The sequence below is a fragment of the Dipodomys spectabilis genome, unplaced genomic scaffold (assembly GCF_019054845.1).
Source record: "Dipodomys spectabilis isolate Male_0828 unplaced genomic scaffold, ASM1905484v1 ptg000140l, whole genome shotgun sequence".
NCBI lineage: Eukaryota > Metazoa > Chordata > Mammalia > Rodentia > Heteromyidae > Dipodomys > Dipodomys spectabilis.
Window position 1 is genome coordinate 16,816,583 of NW_024870817.1, and position 13,451 is coordinate 16,830,033.

Sequence of the window (13,451 nt, forward strand, 5' to 3'; positions counted from 1 at the left end):
GAACATTCCTCAATACAATAAAGGCTATATATGACAAACCTACAGCCAGCATTATACTTAATGGTGAAAAACTAAAGCCATTTCCTCTTAACTCAGGAACAAGACAAGGATGTCCACTCTCTCCATTTCTCTTCAATCTAGTATTAGAATGCCTAGCTACAGCAATAAGACAAGATGCAGACATAAAGGGGATCCAAATAGGGAAAGAAGAAATAAAACTCTCCCTCTTTGCAGACGACGTGATCTTGTATTTAAAGAATCCCATAGACTCCACTCCCAAATTACTCAAGCTGATTCAAAACTTTGGCAAAGTAGCAGGGTATAAAATTAACCACCAACAATCAATGGCCTTTCTGTATGCCAACAATGAGAAAAGTGTGGCTGATATTAGGAAAGCAACTCCATTTGTAATAGCCCCACAAAAAATAAAATACCTAGGAATTAACTTAACCAAAGAAGTGAAGGAGCTCTATGATGAAAACTTTAAAATCTTGAAAAAGGAAATCAACACAGAACTTAAAAAATGGCAAAATCTCCCATGCTCCTGGATTGGAAAGATTAACATCGTGAAAATGGCAATACTTCCAAGGCTATCTACAAATTTAACGCAATACCTATCAAAATTCTAACCTCATTCTTCAAGGAAATAGAAGAGGCATTCCAAAAATTCATATGGAACAATAAAAGACCCCGAATAGCGAAAACGCTCCTGAATGGAAAGAACACTGCTGGAGGAATATCAATACTAAATTTCAAACTCTACTATAAAGCCATAGTAATCAAAACAGCTTGGTATTGGCATAAGAACAGACCTCAGGACCAATGGAATAGAATTGAAAACCAAGAAATGAACCCACAGACCTATAGCCATCTAATCTTCCATAAGGGAGCTAAAACAATAGAATGGAACAAAGACAGCCTCTTCAGTAAATGGTGCTGGCAAAATTGGTTAACTACTTGTAGAAAACTAAAGCTAGATCCTTATATATCACCCTGCACCAGAATCAACTCCAAATGGATGAAAGACCTCCAAGTCAAAGCAGACACTCTGAAAACATTACAGGATGGAATAGGAGAAACGCTGGGTCTCCTTGGCTCAGGCCGAAATTTCTGAATAGAGACCCGGAAACACAACAAATCAAAGAAAGGTTGGACAAATGGGATTGCATAAAGTTGTAGAGCTTCTGCATGGCAAAGGACATAGCTAGCAAGATCAATAGAAAGCCCACGGGTTGGGAGAAGATCTTTAGTAGCCATATAACGGACAAGGGTCTCATATCTAAAATACACTTGGAACTCAAAAAATTAAATCCCCCAACAACAAATCCTCAAAGAAACAACTGCCCAATAAACAAGTGGGTGAAAGACTTAAAGAGAAACTTCTCGAGAGGGTTCCGGGAAGATGGCGGAGGAGAAGCTGAAATCTGAACAAGCTCTCGCATAGAAAGCAGTTTTAGAGTTCCAGTGAACAGTCCTAAGCCAGAGAATCACACCAAGTGTGCCATCACAGGACAGAGAGTTAGACAAGAGAGGGGAAGCCAAGACAAGCAGACACATCTGAGCGCCTGCCAGCAGCCGCCGTGGCGGCGGCAGGGTCGCAGCGGCGACCGCAGCCGCGGCCATACCTGAGCGCTCACACAGAGAGTCCGGGACGAAGGAGCCAGACGCAGCAGGCGAGAGGATTCTACTCAACACCAGCAAGAACCGACAAGGAGCGGACAACTTCATCCTGCACTTTGCAGACCAGAGACCACCCAGGATCCAAGACTCGGCGTGAGTAGAAGCCCGACTTCCTCACGCCTTCTCAGGGAGCAGAGGAGGGAAGGCCACCCCTCCCCCCCAGCACCGGTGATCTCCATCATGGATACCGACAAAGCTCGGAGGAGCTGCTAGCTCCAACTCAGGCCTTGGAATAAAACGAGTCATTTAACAGGTCACAAGAACTTAACGGCAAAGTGACCTGCCAGACTCAGCTCCATCCAGGGAAAAGTCACCCAGCTCAGGAACCAGCCATTGGAGTGGCTTTCCTCACTGGGTAACCAGAGCCAGAGGCTGCCCCTCCCTCTAGCAGCCTCCACAATCAATTGAAAAACAGAAACCCTGAGAATGGCTCCAGGGTGGGCTCTGTGAATTTTTCACAAAATAGCCCCAGGGAAAAGCTACTGTTTGTTGAAAGGCCTCAACTCTACCAGAACCTAGCCTCATCACCCCTCTTTTGTGATTCTCAAAGCAGATCACCCTCCCATTAAACTAACCTGGGAGGGGGATCTCAAAATCTTTGGTAAAGCAGAGCATTTTTCTGCCTGTTGGAACAAACTGACTTAAGAAACCAATCAAGCCACAGGACCTCAAGCTGACCAGAGACTCCAACAAGAGGCTGGTTACAGACAAAAGGGAGATACAGGATTCTTCCCACCCCTCCCAAAAAAATAAAAAAAAAAAAAAAATCAAGGAACTTTTTTTTTTTTTTTTTTTTGGTACCTTATATATATAAAAATTTTTTTTTCCTTTTCTAAAACTTTTATTAATCTTTAATTTTTGCCTTTTTTGAAAAAATAATTGTTTTCCAGTAACTTTTTTTCCCTCTTATAATTTTTATTTTAGGAATACGTGAATGTACGTTTTCCTTTCTTTTCTTGTCTTCTCTCTCTTTTTCTTTCTTTCTCAATTATCTTTTTGTTTTTTGTCTAGCTCTACTGAACTTCTGATCTTTTTTTTCTCCCTTTCTTATCCTTTTCACCTTTTCCTTTCTTTTGTTCTTCTGTATGTGACTTAACTCTTGTCCTGCACATCCTGATAAACCCATAGTTAACTAGTAGACCCTATCCCCCATTGTGTACACACTTAATCCACAAATTTATTACTCAATCCAAAACCTCTGAGACTTAAATTCCTTAATAGCAGTACTACCTCTTTATACCTATATAATATATTAAGCATTTTTTAAGTTTTTCACATCTCCTCTATCTCCCTCCTGTTTTCTCATTATATTCACATTCCTCTCTAAATAGATGGTCTTTCAATCTCCATAACTATATTAATTTTTACGTTTCTAATTTTTTTTTGGTCTCTTTTCATTTCCCTTTCCCTTTCTTCTTTTTCTCTCCCTCTCTACTTGCATCCTACCCAACCTATTTCCTGCATTGAGATTAGGACATAGTTAACTCTCCCTGTGCCTCCCCACACCAATCTATTCCTAATTTTTACCCACATCTCTCCCTAACCCTAAAAATTTCTGGTTTTCCAAATTCTTCTCTGCGGTTCGAAGCCCATTAACATATAGTTGTTTGATGTTGAATAGATATATCTGTTGAACTAGATTGTATCTGTAGACTATTGACTGTATAAATGCAAACGTTGGTTGATGGTTGCCTTAAGATAGTGTTCTAGCACAAAACTGGTGCTATTTTCATCTCAAATGGGCAAAGTAAGCCGGAAAAACACAAGAAAAATGGCAAATCCGGGTATCTCAATTCCCAATCTTGATAATCAGGGGTCAGATCGGATAATGAACAATCCAGAGGAGAGTTCCCAAATAGCTCTACAAACACTGGTGGCAAACATGATAAATGAGAAGTTTGACAACTTACAAAGGACTCTGTATGAGCGTGATAGGGAGAGAGAGGAGGCATCCCAAAAGTTTATACAGGAATATCATAAGCGTGAGGAAGCTACTCAAAAACTGATACAGGATTTGCGTGAACAACTTGAGAATACTCAAAGAGAAAGGGAGGAATGGCGTGAGCAGGCTGAGAACACTCAAAGAGAACTGCAGGAATCCCACGAACGGGAGGAAAGAGAACTGCAGGAATCCCACAAACGGGAGGAAGCTAATCAAAGAGTAATTCAGGAATTGAGAGACCAGGTAGAGAACACACAAAGATCACTAAAGGCATTCATGGAATCCATTAACAAAGAGCTGAAGGAAGTCAGGGAGACCACAAAGGGAATGCTGAATGGAACCCAACAGAAGGAATGGGAGTCCAAAGAAACCATAACCAATCAACTAAGTGACTTGAGAACAAACACTGAACACCAAATTAAGGAAGTAAAGAAATTCATACAAGACCTAAAACAGAGCTTCAACAAAGAACTTGAAGCCATCAAAGCTGACCAATTAGAAGGAAAAGAGATAAAAAACAAAGTAGAGTCTTGACAGCAGGTTAGACCATGCAGAAGATCGAATCTCAGGGATTGAAGACAGCCTAGATATTATAGAGAAAGAACATACAACCATCCAAGACAAGTCCAAGGAGTATGATAGATCTATCCAACACCTAGAAGACACCATCAGAAGGCCTAATCTAAGGATAATGGGTGTAGAGGAGCACCTAGAAACAGAAGTTAATGGTCTAGGAAATTTGTTTAACAGGATCCTAGCAGAGAACTTCCCAAACATACAAAAAGATAGGCCTATTCAGATACAAGAAGCTTTTAGAACCCCAAATAGACCAGACCAGAATAGGACATCCCACCGTCACATTATAATCCACACAGGATCAACTCAGAACAAGGAAAAGATCCTTAAAGCTGTCAAGGAGAAAAGGGTAATCACCTATAAAGGGAAACCAATTAGAATCACCTCAGATTTCTCAGCAGAGACAATGAAAGCAAGAAGAGCCTGGAATGATGTATGCCATGCCCTAAAAACAAACAACTATCAACCAAGAATACTGTACCCAGCTAAACTCTCCTTCATAACTGAAGGCCAAATAAAAACCTTCCATAGCAAAGAAAAATTGAAACAATACATCTCCACCAAACCAGCCCTACAAAAGATTCTTAAAGATGTCCTACACATAGAAAACCAACAAGGCCACAACAAAGGCCAAGAAACTGCACCCAAACTGATAATCCAAGAACCATAGGAAGAACCTAGTTTTCGCAGCCCCCAAGAAAGTGGATAACATGGCAGGAACTCCCAAATACCTCTCAGTCCTATCTCTTAATGTTAACGGACTGAACTCTCCAATTAAGCGACATAGACTGTCTAGTTGGATTAAAAAACAAGACCCTGCTATCTGCTGCATGCAGGAGTCACATCTTGCCCATAAAAACAAACACATTTTCAATGTTAAAGGCTGGAACAAAATCTACCAAGCAAACGGCCCCCATCAACAGGCGGGAGTTGCAATCTTAATATCAGATAAAATAGACTTCAAATTAAAATTCATGAGAAGAGATAAAGAAGGTCGCTACATACTAATTAAAGGATCTCTCCTTCAGGAGGATATTACAATTCTAAATATCTATTCGCCAAACAATGGAGCACCCAAATTTATCAAAGAAACACTACTTTCCCTCAAATCCCATATAGATCCAAAGACATTAATTGTTGGGGATTTTAACACACCACTCTCCCCACTAGATAGATCAACTCGGCAAAAACTCAACAGAGAAACCGCAGATCTAAACAGCTGCATAGATCAACTAGACTTAACAGACATCTACCGAACATTTCACCCAGCAGCATCAGGATACACGTTTTTCTCAGCAGCACATGGAACGTTTTCTAAAATAGACCACATTTTAGGCCACAAAGCAAACTTGTCTAAATTCAGAAACATTGAAATTATACCTTGCATTCTCTCTGACTACAAGGGAATAAAATTAGAACTCAACACCAAAAGCCACCAAAGAAAGTCCAGTATCACATGGAGGCTGAACAACACACTGCTGAATCAAGAGTAGGTCATGGAAGAGATTAGAAAGGAAATTCAAATGTTCATGCTATTCAACAAAAATGAACACACAAATTACCAGCTCCTCTGGGACACAGCAAAGGCAGTACTCAGAGGCAAGTTTATAGCTCTGAGCTCCTACATCAACAAATTGGAGAAAACTGAAACTAGCAATTTAATGACACATCTAAACCTCCTTGAAAAAGAGCAGCAAGATAAACCCCAATCCAGTAGACTGAAAGAAATAATCAAAATTAAATCAGAATTAAATGAATTAGAATCCAAAAAAACTGTAGAAAGAATCAACAAAACAAAGAGTTGGTTCTTCGAAAAACTTAACAAAATTGACAGACCCTTAGCAAATCTTATCAGAAAAAGAAGAGAACACACCCAAATTAATAAACTCAGAGATGAGAATGGAAACATCACCACGGAAACAACCAAGATTCAGAACATTATAAGGGAATACTTCTCAAAACTTTATGCTAATAAGTTTGAGAACTTGACAGAAATGGACCTTTTCCTAGCAAATATTGACATGCCAAAACTAAACCAAGATGAGTTAAACCAGCTTAACAGGCCCATATCAAGCATTGAAATAGAAACAGCAATAAGAGACCTCCCAGCTAAGAAAAGTCCAGGACCAGATGGTTTTACAGGGGAATTTTACAAGGCCTTCAAAGCAGAGCTCACACCAATACTCCTCCAACTCTTCAATGAAATTGAAAGAGAAAGCTCACTACCGAACACATTCTATGAAGCCATCATAACTCTCATCCCAAAACCAGGCAGGGACTCATCAAAGAAAGAGAACTATAGACCCATTTCTTTGATGAACATTGATGCAAAACTTCTCAACAAAATTTTGGCCAATCGACTTCAACAATTCATCCAAAAAATCATACACCACGATCAAACAGGATTCATTTCAGGGATGCAAAGCTGGTTCAATATACGCAAATCAATTAATATTATTCATCACATCAACAGGAGCAAGAATAAGAACCACATGGTTATCTCAATAGATGCAGAAAAAGCATTCGACAAGATCCAACACCCCTTTATGATGAAGGTTTTGGAAAAATTAGGAATCCATGGAACATTCCTCAATACGATAAAGGCTGTATATGACAAACCTACAGCCAGCATTATACTCAATGGTGAAAAACTAAAGCCATTTCCTCTTAACTCAGGAACAAGACAAGGATGCCCACTCTCTCCACTACTCTTCAATCTAGTATTAGAATGCCTAGCTACAGCAATAAGACAAGATGCAGACATAAAGGGGATCCAAATAGGGAAAGAAGAAATAAAACTCTCCCTCTTTGCAGATGACATGATCTTGTATTTAAAGAATCCCATATACTCCACTCCCAAATTACTCAAGCTGATTCAAAACTTTGGCAAAGTAGCAGGTTATAAAATTAACCCCCAAAAATCAATGGCTTTTCTGTATGCCAACAATGAGAAAAGTGTGGCTGAAATTTGGAAAGCAACTCCATTTGTAATAGCCCCACAAAAAATAAAATACCTAGGAATTAACTTAACTAAAGAAGTGAAGGACCTCTATGATGAAAACTTTAAAATCTTGAAAAAGGAAATCAACACAGAACTTAAAAAATGGCAAAACCTCCCATGCTCCTGGATTGGAAAGATTAACATCGTGAAAATGGCAATACTTCCCAAGGCTATCTACAAATTCAACGCAATACCTATCAAAATTCCACCGTCATTCTTCAAGGAAATAGAAGAGGCAATCCAAAAATTCATATGGAACAATAAAAACCCCGAATAGCAAAAACGCTCCTGAATGGAAAGAACACTGCTGGAGGAATATCAATACCAAACTTCAAACTCTACTATAAAGCCATAGTAATCAAAACAGCTTGGTATTGGCATAAGAACAGACCTCAGGACCAATGGAATAGAATTGAAAACCCAGAAATAAACCAACAGACCTATAGCCATCTAATCTTCGATAAAGGAGCTAAAACAATAGAATGGAAGAAAGACAACCTCTTCAGTAAATGGTGCTGGCAAAATTGGTTAACTACATGTAGAAAACTTAAGCTAGATCCTTATATATCACCCTGCACCAGAATCAACTCCAAATGGATCAAAGACCTTGAACTCAAAGCAGACACTCTGAAAACATTACAGGATGGAATAGGAGAAACCCTGGGTCTCCTTGGCTCAGGCCGAAATTTTCTGAATAGAGACCCGGAAACACAACAAATCAAAGAAAGGTTGGACAAATGGGATTGCATAAAGTTGCAGAGCTTCTGCAGGGCAAATGACATAGCTAGCAAGATCAATAGAAAGCCCACGGATTGGGAGAAGATCTTTACTAGCCATACAATGGACAAGGGTCTCATATCTAAAATATACTTGGAGCTCAAAAAATTAAACCCCCCAACAACAAATCCTCAAAGAAACAACTGCCCAATAAATAAGTGGGCGAAAGACTTAAAGAGAAACTTCTCTGAAGAAGAAAGAAGGATGGCCAATAGACACATGAAGAAATGTTCAACATCCCTAGCCATAAAAGAAACGCAAATCAAAACAACATTGAGATATCACCTCACTCCAGTTAGAACGGCAAAAATCAAGAACTCTAACAACAACAGATGCTGGAGGGGATGTGGACAGAAAGGAACCTTACTTCATTGTTGGTGGGAATGTAAACTTGTTCAACCACTTTGGAAAGCAGTATGGAGGTTCCTCAAAAGACTCCACATAGAGCTCCCCTATGACCCAGCAATCCCACTTTTGGGCATTTACCCTAATGTTTACAAACAAGACCACACTAAAGCTACCAGCACAACTATGTTTATTGTAGCATTATTTACCATAGCTAAGATATGTAACCAACCCCGATGCCCCTCAGTAGATGAATGGATCAAGAAAATGTGGTATATATACACAATGGAATTCTATGCCTCCATCAGAAAGAATGACATTGCCCCATTTGTTAGGAAATGGAAAAACTTGGAAAAAATTATATTAAGTTAAGTAAGCCAGGCCCAAAGAAAAGTAGGTCCCATGGTTTCCCTTATTTGTAATATCTAGTATATGTATGAGTCAAGCGGAAAAGGTCAGATAATGTGATGTCAGGAAAATGAACCCTTAGATGTGTATTTTAATGTTTTTTTCTTTCATGCATGTGTTTCTAACACATTTATAAGATTATCTCTTTGTTGCTTTGTATGTCCCTCCCCCACAGTATAACCCTTGCTTTCACTATATTTGATGTCAGTATAACTTGTGGAGGAGATGGGGAAAAACCAGTTGTTTAAGGATACAGGTGGACCTGTTGCAACAATGAGAAGTACAAGTTGTCATGTCCAAAACGAACTTTACAACGTTGGTGCGGGGGGGAGGGGGGGAGGCTGGGGGGGGGAGGAAGGAGAAGGATTGGGATTAGGGGGGGAGGGGGGAGGCTGGGAAGGGATGTGAAGGGTAAACAAAGGAGGAGGCTGCAATGCTTGGTAAGAAATGTACACATTATCCTGCCCATGTAACTGTAACTCCTCTGTACAGTATGTTCACAAATAAAATTAAATTAAAAAAAAAAAAAAGAGAAACTTCTCTGAAGAAGAAAGAAGGATGGCCAATAGACACATGAAGAAATGCTCAACCTCCCTAGCCATAAAAGAAATGCAAATCAATACAACATTGAGATACCACCTCACTCCAGTTAGAAGGGCAAAAATCAACAACAGATGCTGGAGGGGATGTGGACAGAAGGGAACCTTACTTCATTGTTGGTGGGAATGTAAACTTGTTCAACCACTTTGGAAAGCAGTATGGAGGTTCCTCAAAAGACTCCACATAGAACTCCCCTATGACCCAGCAATCCCACTTTTGGGCATTTACCCAAAAGTTTACCAACAAGACCACACTAAAGCTACCAGCACAACTATGTTTGTTTAAGCATTATTTACCATAGCTAAGATCTGGATCCAACCCAGATGCCCCTCAGTAGATGAATGGATCAAGAAAATGTGGTATATATACACAATGGAATTCTATGCCTCCATCAGAAAGAATGACATTGCCCCATTTGTTAGGAAATGGAAAGGCTTGGAAAAAATTATATTAAGTGAGGTAAGCCAGGCCCAAAGAAACATAGGCCCCATGGTTTCCCTTATTTGCAATATCTACTATATGTATGAGTCAAGCGGAAAAGGTCAGATAATGTGATGTTAGGAGAATGAACCCTTAGATATGTATTTTAATGTTTTTTTCTTTCATGCATGTGTTTCTAACGCATTTATAAGATTATTTCTTTGTTGCTTTGTATGTCCCTCCCCCACAGTATAACCCCTGCCTTCACTATATTTGATGTCTGTATAACTTGTGGAGGAGATGGGGACAAACAAGTCGTTTAAGGATACAGGTGGACCTGTTACAACAATGAGAAGTACAAGTTGTCATGTCGAAAACGAGCTTTACAATGTTGGTGGGGGGGGGGGGAAGGATTAGGACTGGTGGAGGAGGGAGGAGGCTGGGAAGGGATGTGAAGGATAAACAAAGGAGGAGGCTGCAATGCTTGGTAAGAAATGTATGCATTATCCTGCCCATCTAATTGTAACCCCTCTGTACAGTATGTTCACAAAGAAAATAAAATGAATTAAAAAAAAAAGAAAAAAAATCAGTCTACTGAGTTAGCCTCCATCCATTGTTTGGTTAATCTTTATACATATTTTTTTGTTTTTAATTGTGAAAGTACTGTACAGAGGAGGTACAATTACATGGGCAAGGTAATGAGTACATTTCTTATCAAGCATTGTTGCCTCCTCCTTTGTTTCCCCCTCCCATCCCTTCCCATCTCAAGTAGTAGAGTGCTGTCCTTGAGCTGAAGAGCTGGGGGACAGAGCCCAGGCCCAGGTTCAAGACCCATGACCAAAAAGATGTGGAACCAACCCAGATGCTCCTCAGTAGATGAATGGATCAAGAAAATGTGATATATATATATATATATCACATATATATACATATGCATATATATGTATATTGGAATTATATGCCTCCATCAGAAAGAATGACATTGCCCCATTTGTTAGGAAATAGAAGGACTTGGAAAAAATTATGTTAAGTGAAGTTAGCCAGGCCCAAAGAAACATAGGTCCCATGGTTTCCCTTATTTGCAATTACTAGTATATGCAATTACTAGTATATAGGCAAGCAGAAATGGTCACATAAGATGATGTTAGGTGAAATGAACCCCAAGATAAGGATTCAAATGTTTTTTTTCTTTCTTACGATTGTTTCTAACATATTTATAAGATAATTTCTTTGTTGCTTTGTATGTCCCTCCTCCACAGTATAACCCCTGCTTTCACTGTAAGTGTGTTTTCATATATTGCATAATGTCATAGACCATTAACTAGTCCAAAACATGTCCTAAAGATCAGAGGAATTACCATTAGTTTAATTTCTGTTTGACAAGGAAGCACCCAGTAGAGTAAAGCTCTTCCTTTTGGTGACAGTGGAACAGTATGGTACTTGACTGCCAGTCGTCCATTTTTAGAAAAAGCCACAGCACTGGGATGTAATATACCACACACTATACTAACCAGCAAACTTCTCAGGACCCAATTTTCCTTGCTTATGTTACCCGAACACAAAGCATCAGTTACAAGGAGCTTGTAAGTACTGAAGATAAAAATGGAAGCCTAGTTAATGATGAATATGTCTTCAAAGTATCATAATTGACTTTCAAGCAGCTTCTGAAGACCAAGTTTGCTGATATTCCAGAGATGCTAACTGTTGTTCCAGGCAGGATTGTTCCATTTATATTTAAGGCCTTTTCTTTTCTAAGTGATTCATTTTTTTCCTATGATATCCGTGACTATTGGTCTTCTAATTTGCATCTCTTAGGGAAGGAGTTGGATGACCAGGTGGGTATACTGCTATCTTGGTGCTGCATCATCTGGTTTAGCCCCAGCTTCGGGCTTGAGCGCCGCCATGTTGACGCCTCACGTCTTTTGATTTTTTTTACCCTTTGTCTTGTAGATAAGTTTGTCTGATTTTGGGAAAGGAAGGAGGATCACCAATGCAACAGTGATATTCACTAGACACTATGTTGGAAATGAACTTTACAACTTCAGCGGAGGGAATCAAGTCGGAGGAATTGGGAGGGGATAGGGTATCACTGTTCAAAAAGAAGTGTACTCATCACCTTACTTATGTAACTGTAACGTCTCTGTGCATCACCTTTGCAATACAATTAAACAAAGAAAAAGTGAACTTATTCTAGTATTCAGGCAGATAATAGAAAAAGGGTTAGAGAGAAAGTCTTTTAAAATAAAAAAATAGGCCTAATTTCTAAATGGTTGTTCATTTTTTTCCATTTGCAAGCAGATTTTTTTCTTAATCATAACTACAATTCTAAGAACACAAAAATATCTGGGTTCAAAAACTTCAGTAAAAATAATAATAAAATCAAACCCTCAGCAGCTTCATCTTGTTTTGAAATATAGAGGCACTGATTTCAAAAGTGCTCTGAATAGGTCCATAATTTTCTTGGAATCAAGTGAGAAGGAGCTTCCCCCAGAAGGACAGGCCTTGTTATAAGCCAGCTTCTTATGAAGGTTAATTTTAGAGCAATATAAATGATTCATGGCTGACTACCTAACTATGAGAGAATTCTCTTGTCTGCCTTCCTGGATTTGAGCCAGTATGGGAGCTTTGTCCTGCCTTTTGACTCCATGTGACTCATGAACTTTTCATATATCTTTTCAAGTGTGTTTTCTCCTCCCCTCTATGTCTCTACTGTGCTCTTTTAATTATGCTCTCTCTCTCTCTCTCTCTCTCTCTCTCTCTCTCTTTCTCTCTCTCTCTCTCTCTCTCTCTCTCTCTCATAATTTCTGTGTTTTTCACATTGTTCTCTTTTTCTGGAAAGCCCTGATTAATATACTGCTTGGTAAACACTTATAATGCAATCTGATTGCTGGATTATCTGCGGTAGTGCTAATTTTACAGTCACTAGTAGGATTGTTTGGTCAGCAGTTTTTAAGATTATAACTCTGAATGTCAGAGTATTGACAGAAAGGAAGGAAGGTCATTGAGGAAAGAGAGTTCCCCCAGTTCCACTTACCCTTTAAACTTGATACAATCAGAGCTTGCATTCAGCCTCATTATGTTATTTTCATTTCCTTATTTAATATTTGAGAATGAAGTAGATCCAATCTTTTATCTTAAAGCTGAAATCCATGTTTAGAAATCATAATCTAGTTAAATTTCTAGATGTCATTCAACTTTGTCTCCTTGTAAAAATACATTGCTTTTAGCATGTAATGTAAGTTTTTTAAGTATTTAGAAAGAAAACCATAACTTGGTTGCTTTTTTATCATCAGAATATGTGCATTTTTAAATTTATTAATTTAATCATTAATTTACTATAAAAGTCTAAGCAAGGAATTTTAAAGTAATAGGGAACGCAATTCAAGCAACATGTAGGAAAAAGCACTCATTTTGAGATGAACATTCTCTAAGTATAGTTTTATGAAGTTCACACACTGGCTGTGTCTCAATGAATTAGATCTACGGTTATAAGAATCTGATATCCTGAGTTCTTCATTGTATATCCTAATGTTTTGTACATATTTTCTAATGACATATGGGTAGGGGGAAAATGCAAAGACAACTTTTCTAGAAGAATTCAAGGTAATAGAACACTTTTGCTTCCTGAGTCAGAAATGAGCAGCAAGAGAAGAAATTTAGATATACTTTGAGATCTACTTATAAAAGAATAGCTTTTGTCAG

General features: G+C 38.8%; 1 pseudogene; it reads right to left on the bottom strand.

Moving 5' to 3' along the window:
* Positions 1–12,824, bottom strand: part of LOC122117306 — a 57,321-nt pseudogene extending 44,497 nt beyond the window's left edge.
* Positions 12,825–13,451: the final 627 nt, after the last annotated feature.